The 16,915-nt window shown below is 38.4% G+C and overlaps 1 protein-coding gene across 4 annotated transcripts in view; it reads left to right on the top strand.

The window, feature by feature from the left end:
• ZZZ3 (zinc finger ZZ-type containing 3) overlaps nucleotides 1-16,915 on the top strand; it is a 56,810-nt gene continuing 39,895 nt past the window's right edge. For 2 of the 4 annotated variants that reach the window (XM_068141077.1, XM_068141074.1), the window contains exon 1: nucleotides 1-130. The gene's annotated coding sequence lies outside the window, so the exon portion shown is untranslated. Of the gene's footprint in view, nucleotides 131-461; nucleotides 479-582; nucleotides 634-16,915 lie in introns of those variants that run through there. The other 2 variants (XM_068141076.1, XM_068141075.1) reach the window with 2 other exon arrangements.

Genomic DNA, 16,915 nt, shown 5'->3' with positions numbered 1-16,915 from the left:
GGAGCCGCCGCCGCGCTGAGGGGAGCAGGCGCTGTGCGGAGCCGCCGCCGCTGCCTGGTGCGGGCAGCACGGAGGGAGCGAGCCGCGCACGGGGCTGCGCAGGCCGGTCGCGCCGAGCAGCGGGCGTCAGGTGAGGGTGAAGGCCCGGGCGCGGGCCTGGCCCCGGGGGAAGGGGGACCCGGATGGTGCCGAGTTCGGAACCCGTGAGGGGAGGGGGAAGAAGAAGGAGGAGGAGGGAATGAGGGGGAAGCCCCCACGTGACCAGCGCGTGCGGGGAGGAGGTGGCATCTCGCGCGCCCTTTTCGAATCAGCTGGCCCGCAGTGGCGCCTCGTACGCCTGCGCGGCGGCCCCGCCCTCCCCCGCTTGAGCGTTACGTGTGCGTGTGTCGCCATGCGCGCGCCCGGCCTGACACGACGGAGCTGTGGGCACGTGCGCGGCGCCGCGGCCGCCATGTTGGATCTGAGCTGAGTGCAGGCGGTGCGCGTGCGCGCGCGCGGGGCCGCGTCGGGTCGTGAGGCGGGAGGGGTTGGTGTGCGAAGGGGTGGTGGGGGAAAGCGAAATCTCGCGAGATCGCGCGGTCCCTGTGGGAGCGGGTCGGCTGCGGGATGGCGGCGCAGCGCTGGGTGTGCTGGGTAATGGTAACGGGGGCCCGGGGGGCGGGGACCCTGGGACCAGCCTCCTCCCCGCTATCGCGCCCCGGGCCACACGGGGAGCGGGGCGGGGTTGGGAGCCCCGGGGAAGCGCGACTGGCTCCGCTCTGCTTCCTCCTCCCCCCTCGCCCCGGCCCTGCCCCGCCTCACCTCAGATCACCTCACGCCTGCCCCTCGTAGTACCCGGGCCGCGCGGCGGTTGTTCCCTCCCGCCCCTCCGCTTGTGGCTCTCTACAGGAGTGCGGGCTGCAGCGTCGTGGCCCGTGCCGGGGCCCATTGCTTGCTCCGCGCATCTACCCGCCCCTGCCGCGGCACCACCGCTGCCCTTCCGTCCGTGGCCCCTTCAGTCGCGGGTGCTGGGTTTGCGGGCAGTGCTACTGGCGTCGTCTCGGGGTCGGCGGCGTGTCCCCCTCGATTATCCCCCGCTGCTTGCCATATCCCCTGCTGGACAGGGTGCTCAACTTCACAGAGATAACTTAGCAGTGCCTCTAAGTATTATTCTCACAGCTTCCAGTCTGTGTTAACATCCACAGGTCCTGTGGCCCTTCCTCTACAAGGTGTAGTCCTGGGCCATGCCCTACAAGCACTTAATGGTGGTGGTGTTGTCTCGGCTTGCTTTTCACGGCTGTCCCATGTTATTACTTCTGCACTTACCAGGTTTCTGCCGTTGAACCTAAACTGTGCCAACCCTGTGGGAACGCTGATGTTAAAGGATATAGGGATCCAAAGACACATAAAACATCACAAATCAGATCTCGAGGCTATATGTCCCATTATATCCTAAACTTGTGAAATATAATTTGGTTTTCTCTTGTATGTGGAGAAAAAATCCATTAGTATTCAGACATCCCAACTCAGCAATATCGCCTTTGTCTCATAGTCCTGATCTCTCTTAAGGAGGAGCATATGGTTCTCCATCTCCTTATGGTGTCTTCTCTTTTGTCCCTGATTATTCAGGAACATTGTCAGTTTTTGTAATCTTGTAACGAACTCTGCATTTTACTACTTAGGGTTTAGGCTGCTACATAAGCAATACTAAATTTTTACAAAAGAATAAGTTCCTAAGGCTTTGATGTTCCAATCTGTATTTTGGAAATGCATTCACAGTTGTTGTTAAACAAATTGTAGTGGCTCTTCAGTGGTGCAAGTGTATTTGCATTATTTCCATTGATACAGTTATTACTGTACTAATAACACAGAGACAATTTACTGAGGGTTTTAAGGTGATGCTTCAAGTGCACACTAAACTTCATATTAAATACTAACTTTTGCTACCTTTTCAGAGTATTCTTTTGGGCTGTATTTCTCTTGTTAGATATTATGTCATCCCCCACGTCCCTCCAGCTGCTACAGGGAGTGATTATCCAGTAGGGACTGTTAGGTTTGGGGTTAGCAAAGTTTGCTTATTGTCATAACCAAGTATAATAACTTCAGAAAACGAGAAGTTACAGTTGCAGTTTGTTTTCAAGTATCTTTTACAGTAGTTAGAGATTAATAACATTAATGTTTGCTTAATCAGAAGTGGAGAAAAGTTCGTTTAATGAAGAAAAAGATGGTGAGTTAAACAGCAGGGCAGAAAAATGCAGTTCTTTTAAAAGCGTGTGCAGAAATGTTTTAAAAAATATCTGTTGAGTGAAATTTTCACCCAATTGAAGTCACTCATTAAACTGCCATTGCCATAGAAGGGGTTAAAAGTTAGTAATTTACTTTAACATGACTTCTAGCAAGTTATTCAGAACCTGAAAAACTTTGATTGCAGGCTTTCTCCAGCATCTTCATAGTCTTTTCATAAAAACACTCTCTGACTTTAATTTCTAGTAAGGCTTTTTGTGAAGGACTTTTCCACAGTGCATGCTGTACGCCATTAAGGAGCAGTAGTTATGACCTTAAATTGAAATACTATTGATAATTTATGTATCTAGTTATTTAGTCCAGTATAGGTAGTTGCAATTCTCAGTTGTACCATTATTAACTGAAATTATTTTTCCTGTGCTTTACATATTCTTAAATGTATAATTACTATGAGTTTGTTTTAAAAACCTTATTTACTTGAAGGTCAATCATATGCTTTGCCTTATAATTTTTAACATTTCTGAAAAAAGGGAAATAGTGAATAGGGCTTTTGATCTCAGTGCTGTTACAGATTTAACGTGCAAAAATAACTGGATCTCTATTTCACAAAATTAGGGAATGCATCCTAGTATGGGCTTTTGTTCTACAGTGCAATATCATGTGACTGCTCTGATAAATACTGGTGTATCTAACATACTTACGTAGTGAGATTTCAGTCTGCTGTCCATAGTCTCACATAAAGTTAAGACCTCACTCCCTATATTTTTAAGAAACTGAAAGATCTTTGTTTCTGGTAGTTCCAGATCATTCTAGGTATTTTGATTAGGCTGACATCTACTTAGTAAAATTTTTCTGGTTGATACAAGGCAGAAAGTCTCTGTTCTTTTACCACCTTGTTGGATAAGGGAAATAAATGTTTTCTTAATGTTTCTAAAAGTTCTCTGGAAGTTGGAACAGAAGACTTTTCAGTCTGCCCTACTTCCAGTTGCAGTGTTGTTCTTGTTTTAAAGTCCTTCACGTTTGAAAAGCTCTCTTTAAAGTCTTTAGGGCTAATCTATTGGGTATTGCTTTGTTTTGGTTTCCCCACAGATGGAAATCTTTATATTGTGTGGGAACTGCTGATACAGACAGGTCTCTGGTCATAAAGAACCAGCTTTGCAAGAGAACTTATATTTCAGGTATTCAGCACTTGCTTCTATCCATAAATTTACATTGCATTTACAATTAGAAATGGAGCACTGTAAGACCTATTGTTCCCTTTCCTTAGCGTTGGTTTAAACATACTTCAGTTATTCCAGACAGATACTTGTAGAATTTGTCCTTAAAAACCTCACACAAGAAAATTTTCTGCCACCTCTGTAGGAGGGAACAAAGTGGGAAAATTTCTCACTTATATAGTGAGGAAGTGGTTGATTTTGTTTTGGTTTGGTTCCTTTAGTTTCCAAATTAAGTATTCTTTACTGTAAGTCATGATGATTATAAGAACTTTACACTCTAACACTTCAGGTTGTATTGTTCTAGATCTAAGAACATTGTAAACACAACTTCCACTTCAAAAACTGCATGATTGTAGAAGATCCATCATGAGAGTTTATTTTCATTTTGTGAAGAGCTTTCTGTTTTGAGTAACTAGTAAACCACAGTTAAATGCAGAGCTGCACATTAAGTAGTGTGTTGACTTTCTTATTGGACACTTTTTTTTCAAAAAAAAGACTTAAAAACAAGATTCTCTTACTAAGTTCAGCTTAGTAATCAAAATAATTGGGTTTGGGTTTGTAGCATAGGTTGACAATTTTTACAGTTTGTGCTGAAAATTAGAGTATTAGTTAACAGTTTCCATTTAACTGCTTTTCCTTATGCCGACAAATTGCCAATAACAATAGGGTTTTTTATATCATCAGACAAAAAGCTTAGTAACTTAACTTAAAATAACTGTTAGTACTTATAGTGAATTCAGTTAAATGTAGAAATACAGAAAGGTCAGTTAGTCCGGTCTTTGGCCCTTAACCTCTGATGATGAAGTTCCTCTCTGTGTTGCTTGTTTCAGCAACTCATGGTTAAAGTTTTACCTAATTTTTTGGTGATGAGATTGCCATTAGCTGCACCCTATTTTTTAAGGTCTGTTGAGCCTCATCATAGGACGCAGGAATATGAATGCTGGCAGGATAGACAATTTGATTGTCCAAGATTTTAAAGATGTTTTTACTAGCTCAGACTTAAATACAGTATTTCTGCACAAGTATTTGTTTTGATGAGTGGGTGTACATGTGCCAGACCAACTAGTCTTAAGAATGGTAAAAGCTTACCTTGTAAAGAATGTGTCATTAGTAGTGCAGTGGGTTTTTGTCAGACTCTTACATCTTTGTCATGAGAAACACCTGGTTTGTGTCCCAAAAGTATAGTGATTTTGACGTTGTTTAGACTTGTTTTAGTTAGAAAATACAAAAGTGCAAAAGTCAAAACAGAATGAGTGTTCTTGAGAGTTTGCCTGTTGGTACAAAAATGGTACATCCTGCTTTTTGCTGCTTTTATTTTATTGGTGTTTGTATATATATATGTATATATATTCAGATCTCATGTACATACATGTATGTATGTACATGAGATCTGAATTTTGCAGAGCTAGTGAGATTGTTTTGTGTACTGAAGTGTCTCTCTAGTATCTGTAGTATAGGAAAAAAACACAGGGATGTAGCCTATATTCAAAAATGAAGGAGCTGTGCAGCTCAATGCAGTACAAATTATGTGAAGGGGAGAGGTGAGTGGTTAAGTCTCCCCTGTATATTTGTGTTTGGATGATACTCTGTACAAGTAGCATCAAAGTTAAGAATCTTATCTCCACAGCTAAAGACTCTAGAAACACCAAAAGTAGATACTGTCAGAGATGATTTCCCATGCTGCTTAGTTAGTTGTTAATTAAATGCTTTAAGGAATCTCAAATTGAAGATATGCATTGAGTGGAATTGTGCAGGTGTATTTTCCAAATTTAATCCTATTTTTAGTATTTTTGGTTTGTGACCTGGATGATAGAAACAAAGCAGATTTACTAACTGCCTGGACAGTATAAATCTGGGAGGGAATGCAGGCACTAGAGTGTGAAATGGTCTTGACAAATTGGATGAATAACTTGAACTATTATGGGATGCAGTTCATTAAAGAGAAACACAAAATAGTATGTTTGAGTAGCAACAATAAATATGAGAAACAGCTGGCTGGGCAGCAGTTCTGCAAATATGCAGCTGTATCGCAAAATGAACACAAAGGAGTCATGACAGTTCTATAAAAAAATGAGTCATACTGGGATATAGGAAGAGGATTGGTTTTGAGTGTTAAGATACGAAATTCTTCTGTAGTACTCATTGTGAGGCCTCAGATTTGGACCAGTTGAAGAGTATTTAATGAAGAGTTGTAATAATGACCATTAAGGAAGGCTGAAAGAATTGCTCTTGTGTAGTCTATAGAACAGATGGGGAGACATAATAATAGGCTGCTAATATGTTAAAGATTGCTATAGAGAAGAATGTAATAAACTGTTGTGTCTGGGTAGGATAAGAAAGAATAGTTCTAAAGAGCACAAGAGGAGATTTTGATGTTAGGAGAAACTTTCCAGGTGTATGGGTGGATAATCACAGGGTTAAATATCTGAGGGTGATAATGCTAAAAGGTCTCTAGAAAATGACCTCCTATTAGATATGATTTAGGCATAGTTCATGTGTCCTTGGCACAAGAGTTAAGATGACTTGTCAGCATTAGATGTTTCTGACTTTTTATAATTTTTAAAAATTTTAGACTTAATGGTGGAGCACAAATGTCCATGAAATCAATGATGTGACAGTTTATACAAAGATTTAGTCTAAAAAATAAATTATCAAAAAATAAATTATCAAAATATTAAAGTTTAATAGCACATTTATTAAACTCTTCTGTGATGTTATGTTGAAAATTACTTTATAATAGGGTCTTCCTTGTAGATTTAATATCTTTGACTTACCATTATGTGTTCTTATGATCCAACAGAAATAAACTGAGCTAGAGTCAAAACCTTTCAGAAGACTTTGTTGAAGAGCTGTTCAAAAGATTAAGTCTAGGTTCTGGCAATCAGGAGCATTCCAGGCTCTGAAACAGAACAAATCATGCAACTTCACCTTTCTGTGAAACAGTGATAACAGTTATTATCTGAGAGATGTATTTTGAGGGATTATTGTCACTTTAAAAGTATTTTCAGGGTCCTGAAGAGTATTACATAAATAGGATGTTATTTTGAAATGGTCTGTATTCCATGAATTGTAAAATAGATTTCAGTCTTTCATGCCCAGTGCTGCATAATAGTCACAATATGGAAAAGCCCGAATAGAAACAAATCCTTTCTGTACTAGTTTAAAACAAAATTTCTCCTTTGAGGTTTTTTTCTTAGGTGATTTAATAATATTTTATTAAATTGGAAGAACTAACCTTGACAGAAATAAGGCTTTTTGAGTTAAAAGTGCTGGACAGTTTGTTAAAACTGTATTTTGAAACAAAGTAATTTTAATTAATTATTTTACACTATTTTATTAACAATCAAGTGCCTACATTTCATGTGACTTTGTTCAAGCATTTCTGATTCTTTAAATTTGAGAAAGCTGCTTTGGGCTTATGAATGAATGAAAGATAGACTCTGTCCTGTATGTAGATGCTCACTAATTAGGGAAAGGGCTAAAGTGAAATTATATCAACATTCTTAATACTTGAAAAGAGTAGATGATTTAGATAAAATGTTTTCAGTCTATTATTGCCTAACTGTAATTCGGCACTTAGGGCATTTTTTTCATCTCACCAATAACATGGATTTAACTTTCTACGTACTTTAACTTCACAAGGTATCATCTTTCTGTTTGCTGTATTTGATGGGAAATTGGTCGCTAAACCATTGAGAAACAAACTGTTGGCAGCTGACATGGCACTGGTTTTGGTTCCTGATGCAATGTTTGCTTACATACAGTCGCAACTGCAGCCAGACATGGTGGAAGTTTGTTCTGATGATTTGATATACTTTATTTTGATTAAATAAATACAATATCAAAGCTGTTAATAATATTTCTGAAAATCAGTAAAGGAAGAATGCACACACTTAACTCACTGTATTAGAGTGATGTCAGAAAACTAGTGTATTCCTTTCTCAATATTTTAAGTCTTCCAGGGATTTTCCTTACATGTGTCACTGCAGTACAGAGGCTTTTTTTTTTTCTGTAGAGCATTATAAAGGGTCATAGTATCTCATGCAGGGTACAAAGGCTTAAGTACTAGGCAGAGAAAGAGGCACCTATTCCCTAAGCTCCACCTGAAGAGCTGTAACTGAGAAGAAGTTGTCAGGCAGAACTGTGTGGGAAAGACTGATTTAACCTGAAGTTTGGAGAAGTGTTCTGCGTGGAGTGAACAAGGGGAGTGTATAGGCAGTGACTGACTAAAAGACTTGGAATGGAAATCTGTTAACGTTACAATAGATGCCAGGGTTTGTTTGTTTTTGTCTGTTTCCAAGCATATAGAATTTTTGTGGCAACCTGAAAAATAGTATTTTATTAACCATTCAAAAAAGTTAAAATGTATTTGTACCTGTTTTCTCTTCCACCCACTACCTTCTTTTAATTTACATGTGCTTTCTCTTTAAGTGTCTCTGAAAGGCAGAATATGGCTAGCAGTGAGTTTTGCTGGTTAGGTATATATGCTTATATTGTTTTTTTTAGTAACCTACTCTATTGTTATTTGAAAAGATGTGACAATGTTTCTGTGCTTTGCTATGCCACCAGCACTGTTCTTTGGATATTTCCTCAAAAGCTAAGCTTCAGGAAAAGGGAAGCTAACCACATGTTCTGGTTGAGATTTAACACATCCGAGTGCCAGGTTCTACACATCAGCCACAACAACCCCATGCAGTGCTACAAGCTGGGATCAGAGTGGCTGGAGAGCAGCCAGGCAGAAAGGGACCTGGGGGGACTTTTTGACAGGAGGCTGAACATGAGCCTGTAGTGTGCCCAGGCAGCCAAGAAAGCCAATGGCATCCTGGCCTGCATCAGGAACAGTGGCCAGCAGGAGCAGGGAGGTCATTCTGCCCCTGTACACTGCACTGGTTAGGCCACACCTTGAGTACTGTGTCCAGTTCTGGGCCCCTCAGTTTTGGAAAGATGTTGACTTGCTGGAACGTGTCCAGAGAAGGGCAATGAAGTTGGTGAGGGGTTTGAAGCACAAGCCTCTGAGGAAAGGCTGAGGGAGCTGGGGTTGCTTAGCCTGGAGAAGAGGAGGCTCAGGGCAGACCTTATTGCCCTCTACAACTACTTGAAGGGAGGTTGTAGGCAGGCAGGAGATAGTCTCTTCTCCCAGGCAGCCAGCACCAGAACAAGAGGACACAGTCTCAAGCTGTGCCGGGGAGGTTTAGACTGGATGTTAGGAAGAAGTTCTTCATAGAAAGAGTGATTGCCCATTGGAATGGGCTGCCCGGGGAGTTGGTGGAGTCACCACCATTGACGATGTTTATGAGGAGACTTGATGGAGTGCTTGGTGCCATGGTTTAGTTGATTAGATGGTGTTGGATGATGGGTTGGACGTGATGATCTTGAAGGTCTCTTCCAACCTGGTCTGATCTGGTCTATTCTATTCTATTCTATTCTATTCTATTCTATTCTATTCTATTCTATTCTATTCTATTCTATTCTATTCTATTCTATTCTATTCTATTCTATTCTATGGTCTTTTGAGACCTCCATCTGCAGTTTTTCTGGCTATTTATTTAGGGAAAATAGGCAAAATAGCCCTTGAAAGCTTACAATTTTATTATTGTTAAAAACTAATTTTCTGGGTTTATTTCATGGTGTTTATTGTGTCCGTTTTCTGGAAATTCTGCTTTATCCAGTGTATTTTGATAAATACAGAAAGGCTGCAAAAATAATTATTCAGAGTATTGTTGTAGAGGCTGCAGTAATGCAATTGCCTTTCATACAGGCTTGTGTAGTTTTACATCCATCTATGAGGAAGTGGTTTCTAACAACAAAGTGTAGTTACATCGTTTCACTGAGGTCAGCTTAGAGTTTCTCTGGATCATATAATTGGGAATCCACTGATCTACTGTTAAGAGTATTCCTAAGATACTTCAGATGGAAAAGGTTCTTCACATACCTTCGATCTTCCAGCCAATGCTAAAAAGGACAATGAGAAACATTTAACCTTTTATATGATGGCTTATTCCTAATAAAGCATCCCAGCCACCACTTCCCCCCCCACTCCACCCCCTACCCAAAGTGAAGTTTGTCTTTTTCAGATCTCTTTTCCTACTTTGCAGTTTATTTCAAGACTTTTTAGATTCTATGTCTTACCTCAGTATGGTTCTTGACATGTAATTATTTTAAGGTCTTATTTCTTGTTGAACTAAAGAGAATTTTTCCAAATTCTCAGGAGTCTTCTATATTTTAGCGTTGTTTTATGTGGCACAGTTTGTTGTCAGGACCATTCAAATTATCATCAGCTGTCTTGATATTAAGATGCAGACAGCTGTTTTTGTTGTTGTTTTATGACTGCCCCACAAAAAATCCCACACCCCAGTAATGTCTAGGTAATTGTTTTCTAGTTAATACTAATTAATTTCAGTTATGTCACTCATGATCTGAAAAATATCCCAGGTTAATTACAGCCCAAAAGCATTTTTATTGAAACTTCCTATATTGTATGAAGGGTTGTTTTTTTCTCTCCTATCAAAATTCTGAGTGTAGAGAAGGAATCTTTTGCAGGGATATAGAGGCAAAGATGGGCCAGTTAACATAATTTTATCCAGTGTGACTCATGCCTCATTGATTTTCCATTTGAGAGGTAGCTGGTGATAAGACTTTTGTGTCCTGCTTTTAGAGTATAGCTTATAATTTAATTCAGTTGCAGTTGGATCAAACTGCCTTTTTAATAAACTTGTTAGGTTATTGTATGTCTGTATGTCTTGGTCCAAGAAATTCTCCCAAAGAAACCATCACAAAAGGTCAGAAGGTTCTTCATGAGAAACAGGATTGTTCAGGTGAAGCTTACAGTGTAATATTATTGGTACCACTTTCTATTTTGATTCATGTGTCACTATAGCTTTGTTATGTGACTTGTACCAAATAATCATGTGGATGTTTCTTCTCATCCTATCAGTTCTGTTAGTAGGTCTGATTTGCAGAAGTGGCATGAGCTGGAATTTATGTTCTGCGTGCTTATCCTCTCTTAAATGCATCCTCTACAATGTACAGGCTATAGCTATGGCTTGTTACTTTGTTAACTCTTGCTGTTACTTTGAAACAAAAATTTGCTTTTCTTAGAAATTAAATTCTCTTGAAGTCTGCACGGCTGTTTCATTTTGACCTTAATTAACTGAGAAGATGTCAAAATGAGACTAAGGGTTTGAATCAATAACAAATCATGATATAGAAGGTCTGCATTTTTTATTCCTCTGATGCCTTTTTTGTGCCTCAAGTTATCTCAGGCGACTTTGTCAACTGGATTTCAGTGAAATTTTCAATAGAATTTTAAGAGGTTTATATTAAAGTGAACAGTAAACCAGAAGTTACTATGCCCTCTGCTTTGCAGAGGCAGACGTAAAGAACATTTCCTGCAAGTCTAGTGTAATAGGACAATGAACTACTGGAGAGAGTCCAGCAGAGAGCCGCTAAGATGAGTAGGGGACTAGAACATCCACTGTATGAGGAAGGGCTGAGACAGCTGGGCCTGGAGGATAGTACACTGAGGGGGCTATTTCATTAATGCTTACAAATACCTAAAAGGCGAGTATCAGTAGGATGGAGCCAGACTCTTCTCAGTGTCGTCCAGTGACAGGACAAGGTACAGTGGACACAAATTGGAACACAGGAGTTTCCATGTAAACATAAGGAAAAAAAAATACTCATTTTGAGGGTGGCAGACCACTAGAATGAGCTGCCCATGGGGGTTGTGGAATCACTGTCTCAGAAGGCATCCAAAACCCACCTGAATGTATTCTTAGGTGATTCACTATAGGTGATCATGCTATTGCAGGGGACTTGGAAGAGTTGATCTTCAGAGGTCTCTTGCAACTCATTCTGTTGATTCTGTGTGTCATACAGGTTATAGCTGGGCAATAGAGGTAGATGTAAACAGTAAGATTATTGAGTTACTTCCTGTGCATCGATTGCATCCTCATCATGGAAGATAAGAGTTCTAAGTTAAAAGAAGTAACTGTGCTTCTTATGCTTACAAAGCATGAGGGAGAGGCTGAGAGTAAGGCTTCACGTTACAGCTAACCTGATCCAACAGGTATCTGTCACCAAAATGCGTAGTTGTGACCCTTGCTTTTCACTGGGACTTGTGCTCATTTGGCCATTACGGTACACTTGTTTAGGGAGCTAAAACAGCAGAAAGATAATGGCTCTTTTGTAGTGGTTTATATTTTCTAAACTCTTTGTGGGATTGGATTAAATACTGTAAAGCAAATGCATGGGAAAAATCAGAACGATGCATCTGAGAGTTACTGAGGAGTGGGATTGCTCCTTTTGTAGATTAAATAATTCACTTAAGAGCAAAATGAAGCCTCTTAAAAGTTTTGTTTCAAAATTAGGGAATGATTCAAGGCTCACTACAGTATGAGTTAACTGTGTGGATAAGGAGTGTGATGATAGATGGGTGTAGCTTTGTCTGCTGTATTAGAAAGAGATAGGAAAAGTGGTGCCTTGGACAAAATAAACTAAGAAAAAGCTCTTTGGATAAGTATCTAAATGGATTTAAGTGGAGTAGAGGTAGAGAAAAGAGCACTGCAGTAATTATGATGCAAAATTGTGAGATCCTTGTAAGAGTTATCTGCCTGGGCTAATGGTGGAAACCTTTCTAAATCAAGCCAAGTGCTGAAAGGAAGTTCGATCACTGAAAAAGGTGTTTGCCATTGTAATGAGTATGTTAACCTTCAGCATAGGCTCCCGGACTAACACAACATACTTTTAATTATTGTTAACTGACGGATGGATTTACACTTCTGTTTCCTTGGTGTCTGTTTAAATACACAAAACAAAACAAAAGTTGCTCTTTCTCACCACTAAGAGTGAATTAAAAAATGGTTTTAATGTTTTCCTCAATTGAGCAAGGATAATCTAGTTATATGCATATAGAACTTCAGAAAGGAAGTAGTGTCTGCCTTAGTTGGCACATGATTTTAAAAAGGAGATTTTCAGTCAAGCAGCTGTTTCAAATGTTAGAAGATGGTCAAAGTTATTATTTTCTATTAAATATTTATAGAGTAGTGATATTTTAATAATTTCAGTGATTGCAGCAAAAAACCCTCTGAAAATAGTCTAGAGATGATACAAATCTGATGATTTGATTTCATTGCTATCTTCAGTCACTGTTGTAAAAGGATCTCACAAAACTGAGTGAATAGGTGATAAAACAGAATCAGAAACTCGTCAGAAAGTACTGTGAAGTAATACTTGAGAATAAAATAACTTTATGCAGACAAAAAACAATGCTGACTTTAAACCGGATTTTACAGCTCAGGAAAGTGTCCTGATAAGCACATCTCTAAAAAACATCAACTTTGTTTTCATTGCCTGTCCAAGAAAAAAAATAAGTAAATAGACTTGAGAATTATTAGAAGAGGTCATAACATAGATCATTAGTATTCTGTGGTAAAAATCCATGACATACATACTTTGAATGTGATTGTCCTTCACTGTCTGCTAGACTTAGTACAGAACAAGGCAACAAAAATAATCAAAGGTTTGGGATAGCTTCTGTCGGTGGAACACAAAGGAAATAAGCAAAATTAAATATCCATTAGTTCTGGGAATGTACAGCAAAGTGATTGCCCATTGGAATGGGCTGCCCAAGGAGGTGGTGGAGTCGCCGTCATTGGAGGTGTTCAGGAGGAGACTTGATGGGGTGCTTGGTGCCATGGGTTAGTTGTTTGGGTGGGTTGGATTGGTTGATGGGTTGGATGCGATGATCTTGAAGGTCTCTTCCAACCTGGTGCGGTTTATTCTAAATAAAGGTTTATTCTAGATACAGGTACGTCCTCAGGTCTACCCTGCCACTGTATTTAAGTACTTTCTTACTCTAGATAAAGTAAAACTAATTTTTAAAGGTATGAGAGAGTTTACATATGGTATTTTTTTCACCTGTTATCAAAGAAGGAATGCATTTAATTTCTTACTGCTCTAGGAGAGATAATATATCATTGAACTATGAGGACTTTGCATATTGAAGGAATAACAAAAGGCCTATATTTTTACTGTTTTTTTTTTCTATGAGTACAGCATTATGCTGTGGGTAATGCAGTTGCTTATAGCTGGATAATTTCTTATTTTTTACAGAAATTTTAGATACTCTCTATGAGAACTGACAATCTGTTATTTTTTAATAATATTTTTTAAATGGTTAAGCCATTTTATGGATGGCATGTAAATTACATTTGTCAAGTTAATCCTTACTTAATACTCTTCAGAGGTACTAAGTAAGGAGTAAGCCTAGCACTTAGTTTGACATAGGGCTGTTAAATTCCTTGGAATAGTTTGACAATAATGGCCTTAGAAAGGGTCACTAAGGGCTTTTTAGAATATCACTGGCAAACTAAGTGATTAGTTCTTTCAAAAAGATATGGAGTCATCTTCTTTATATCTTTATAAATGCAAATTTGCATATGACCATCAACGTGAATAAATGATTTCTAGATTTGTAGCTGCTTTTACTGATTATTTTAAAATTTATACTATAAAGATCAAACTCTATCTGTGGCAAACTCTAAAAGCTACTGGTAAAATTAATTTTGGTCATGTAAGAAATATTTGGAGTAATTAGAGCTTTATAACTGAATGTTTCTGAGTGATAAAAATCAGGAAAAAAATCATTTTATAGTACATTCAAGTAAGCCAGCATGTTAGTCCATGATGTGTAACTTAGATATTTAGTATAAGCTTTATCTAATATCTTTAAATCAGAAGTTTTAAAATGTGTTGTCAGTTGATACATTGTGTGTGCTATCTGGTGTGAATTTTAGAGGTGAAGCCCATGTCTGTGGAGAGCAAGAACGTTACTGTAGGTGCAGATTTTGTACTGCTGTGATGTGTGCCATTTAGAAAACTGTCTGAACTCTGGCTGTCTGCTCATGTTTGCTTAGGATAGCTATAGAAGCCATATAATTAACACTCTGACAAAACTTCTGACAGCTCCTTCCAGTTGCTTGAATCTGTGATAAAATATGCTGAAGATAGATGGTAGTTCTTGTGATTTGAGAAATTATGTAGTGGCCAAACCCAGATCTTGAATAGCCTTTTAATGTTTCTTCAGTGCTTTTACCTGCTGTTCCAGAGTAATTGTAAGAAATGGTAGGATGAGCATCTCATTGTTATTTTTGAAAATAGGTATTATTAAGAATTTTAGATACCATAGCCACACAGATTTTTAATATAAAAGGTTAAATGCCTTGTTATTTTTTTAAATGTCATAGTTTGTACTGCACTGTTGAATTGATAACTGATAAGGTATTAAATTAGTGAATTATTATTTTAGTCGTGAATCCTATCATGAGACAAAGGTTGAGAGTCAGAACTGTCAGAAATTACTTCCGTTTCAGAAAATTAAAATGAGAAAATGCAATATGGTATTTAAAACTTTTGCAGTTTCATATGTTCTATTAGAGTACATGAAACTGCAAACATATGCCTAGGTTATTAGTACTGTGTGGATCCGTTTGAAACATACATGGCATTGCAGTTCAAAAAGCATACTTTGTTTATCAGTAGCTTTCCACCATTGATGGTACCATGGAACTTCTTTCTTCCTGGGAAAATGTCTATAGACAAAGTCATAAAAAGTGAAGCAGAAAGGGCATCTCTGAATAAAACACAACATTTTTATTCTGCCAGTAAAAACAATACAAAAAAATCAGTAAGGGAGAAAGAGTTAAAATTGTAGCTGTAAGAGTTGCATCGAATATCCATCTTTGCAGCCTTTACTCTTTGCCAGGTTATGGTTAGAATTCTCATTTATAAACACATCAGTGAGATAGCTTGAATGTAAATCTCAAGGGAAGACAGGGGAAATTTGTAGAAGTGAAATGCATTGAAGTTTAGCAAATAGATAGAAATCACATGTGACTGTAAAAGGACCCTGAGACAGAAATACTTGAAAACTGGAAATTGTATAATGCATCTCTTCCCTAGCCATCTGCCTATGGCTGCTGTTGGAGACAAAGTACTGACTCAATAGATCTTTGGTCTGACTCTCAGAAGAGAGGTTTGACTTTAACAAAGCTTAAAATAATTGGTTTGCTTTTATAGTTAATGAGGAAGAAGTTTTGAAAATAGATTCTCAATGTACAGTGGGAATTGAGTGCGTATGTGCATAGGTAACATACATGTTTATGTACTTGGTAATAGGCAAGTCCCTTCTGCACTTTAAATGTAGTGGCAGCATCTCAATATGTGGAGCATGGAACATATTTAGAAAGTGCTTGATAAAGTATTCAGGAAGTGGGAAGGAGTAATGGAATGAATTTTTAACTATTGACATTCTTTGATTTTATGCTTGAATACTGAGAATACTTTTGAAAGTAAGCTGTCTCATGTAGTTGCAGGAAATGAACCAAGTATTGCAAAAGAAACAGCTCTGAAGAACAATAGTAATCAAAGCAAAATTCCTGGATATTTCTTACATCACAAAGTTGAGTAAAAGAAGGAAAAAACATACAAAGGGTAAACTAATTGTGTTTCAGCAGTGTGTTGACAGGTTAATGGTGGGTTTAGAGGAACAGTGTAAAATCTCAAAAATTTTTTAAATGCCTTTTAAAGGTATGTAATATATATATATTCAAGAAGTTAATAAGACAGAAGAACATCTGGAGAAGAGCAGCTGATGAGTTGTGCTGCATGGAAAGTTTTACTCTCCTAACTGGATCTCTCAAGGTAATTGATTAGTGACTTCAAAACATTATGAAAATGTGAATCAGATTGGTCTGAGTTTTTAACTGTGCCAAGGGCTATAGACACTGCACAAATGATGAGCAAGCATGCATATAGATGAAAAATGTAAGTGGAGCAAGCCTGAAGATTATTTGTCAATGATCACAAGAAAAGCAAAGATGTGTGGTTACGGCAGGAGAAAAATTACTCTTCTGGGTGTTTTACCCAGAATATGGCATTCTATGCCAAAGTGTTCAAACAGAAAAAACCATTTGTTCATATTAAGAAAATAAGCAGTAACTAAAGGCTGAGATTTTAAATGTATATTGAGGCCAAAGAGAACTTTCTATTTCCAGTTAGTACTGTAAGAATAGGCAAGATAGAACACAGAAAATCCAGGAAATTAAATGCAACGTATTGTTTATCAGTGGGTATACTGGCCTACAAAGACCTGAGCAGAACCAGAGAAGAAAGCAAAATAACAATCAAGCAAAACAAAATTACTTATATGCAAGCCTAGTGCTATTTTAATTATGTATATAAGAATAAAAAAGAAAAATACACTACAATTGTACTGTTATGTCAAGGAAATTCTGTCTGGCTGTCCTATTTGGGAGGAGTTGAATGCAGACAGAAGCAGCTAGAAAAAGTAATGTATGAGTTGAACTGGGATCACTCTTACAATAATTTTTTTTTTTTCTGTAAATCAAGGCTTCTATTACCAGGTATGAAGTCACCAAAACAAAATGGTATGCAATAATGTTCATGTTGAAAGT

The sequence above is a fragment of the Melanerpes formicivorus genome, unplaced genomic scaffold (assembly GCF_026170545.1).
Source record: "Melanerpes formicivorus ecotype bairdi unplaced genomic scaffold, bMelFor1.0.p_v2 SCAF_7, whole genome shotgun sequence".
Taxonomy (NCBI): Eukaryota; Metazoa; Chordata; class Aves; order Piciformes; family Picidae; genus Melanerpes; species Melanerpes formicivorus.
Note: the sequence above shows the minus strand (reverse complement) of the source record. Positions and strands in the feature narration are given on the sequence as shown.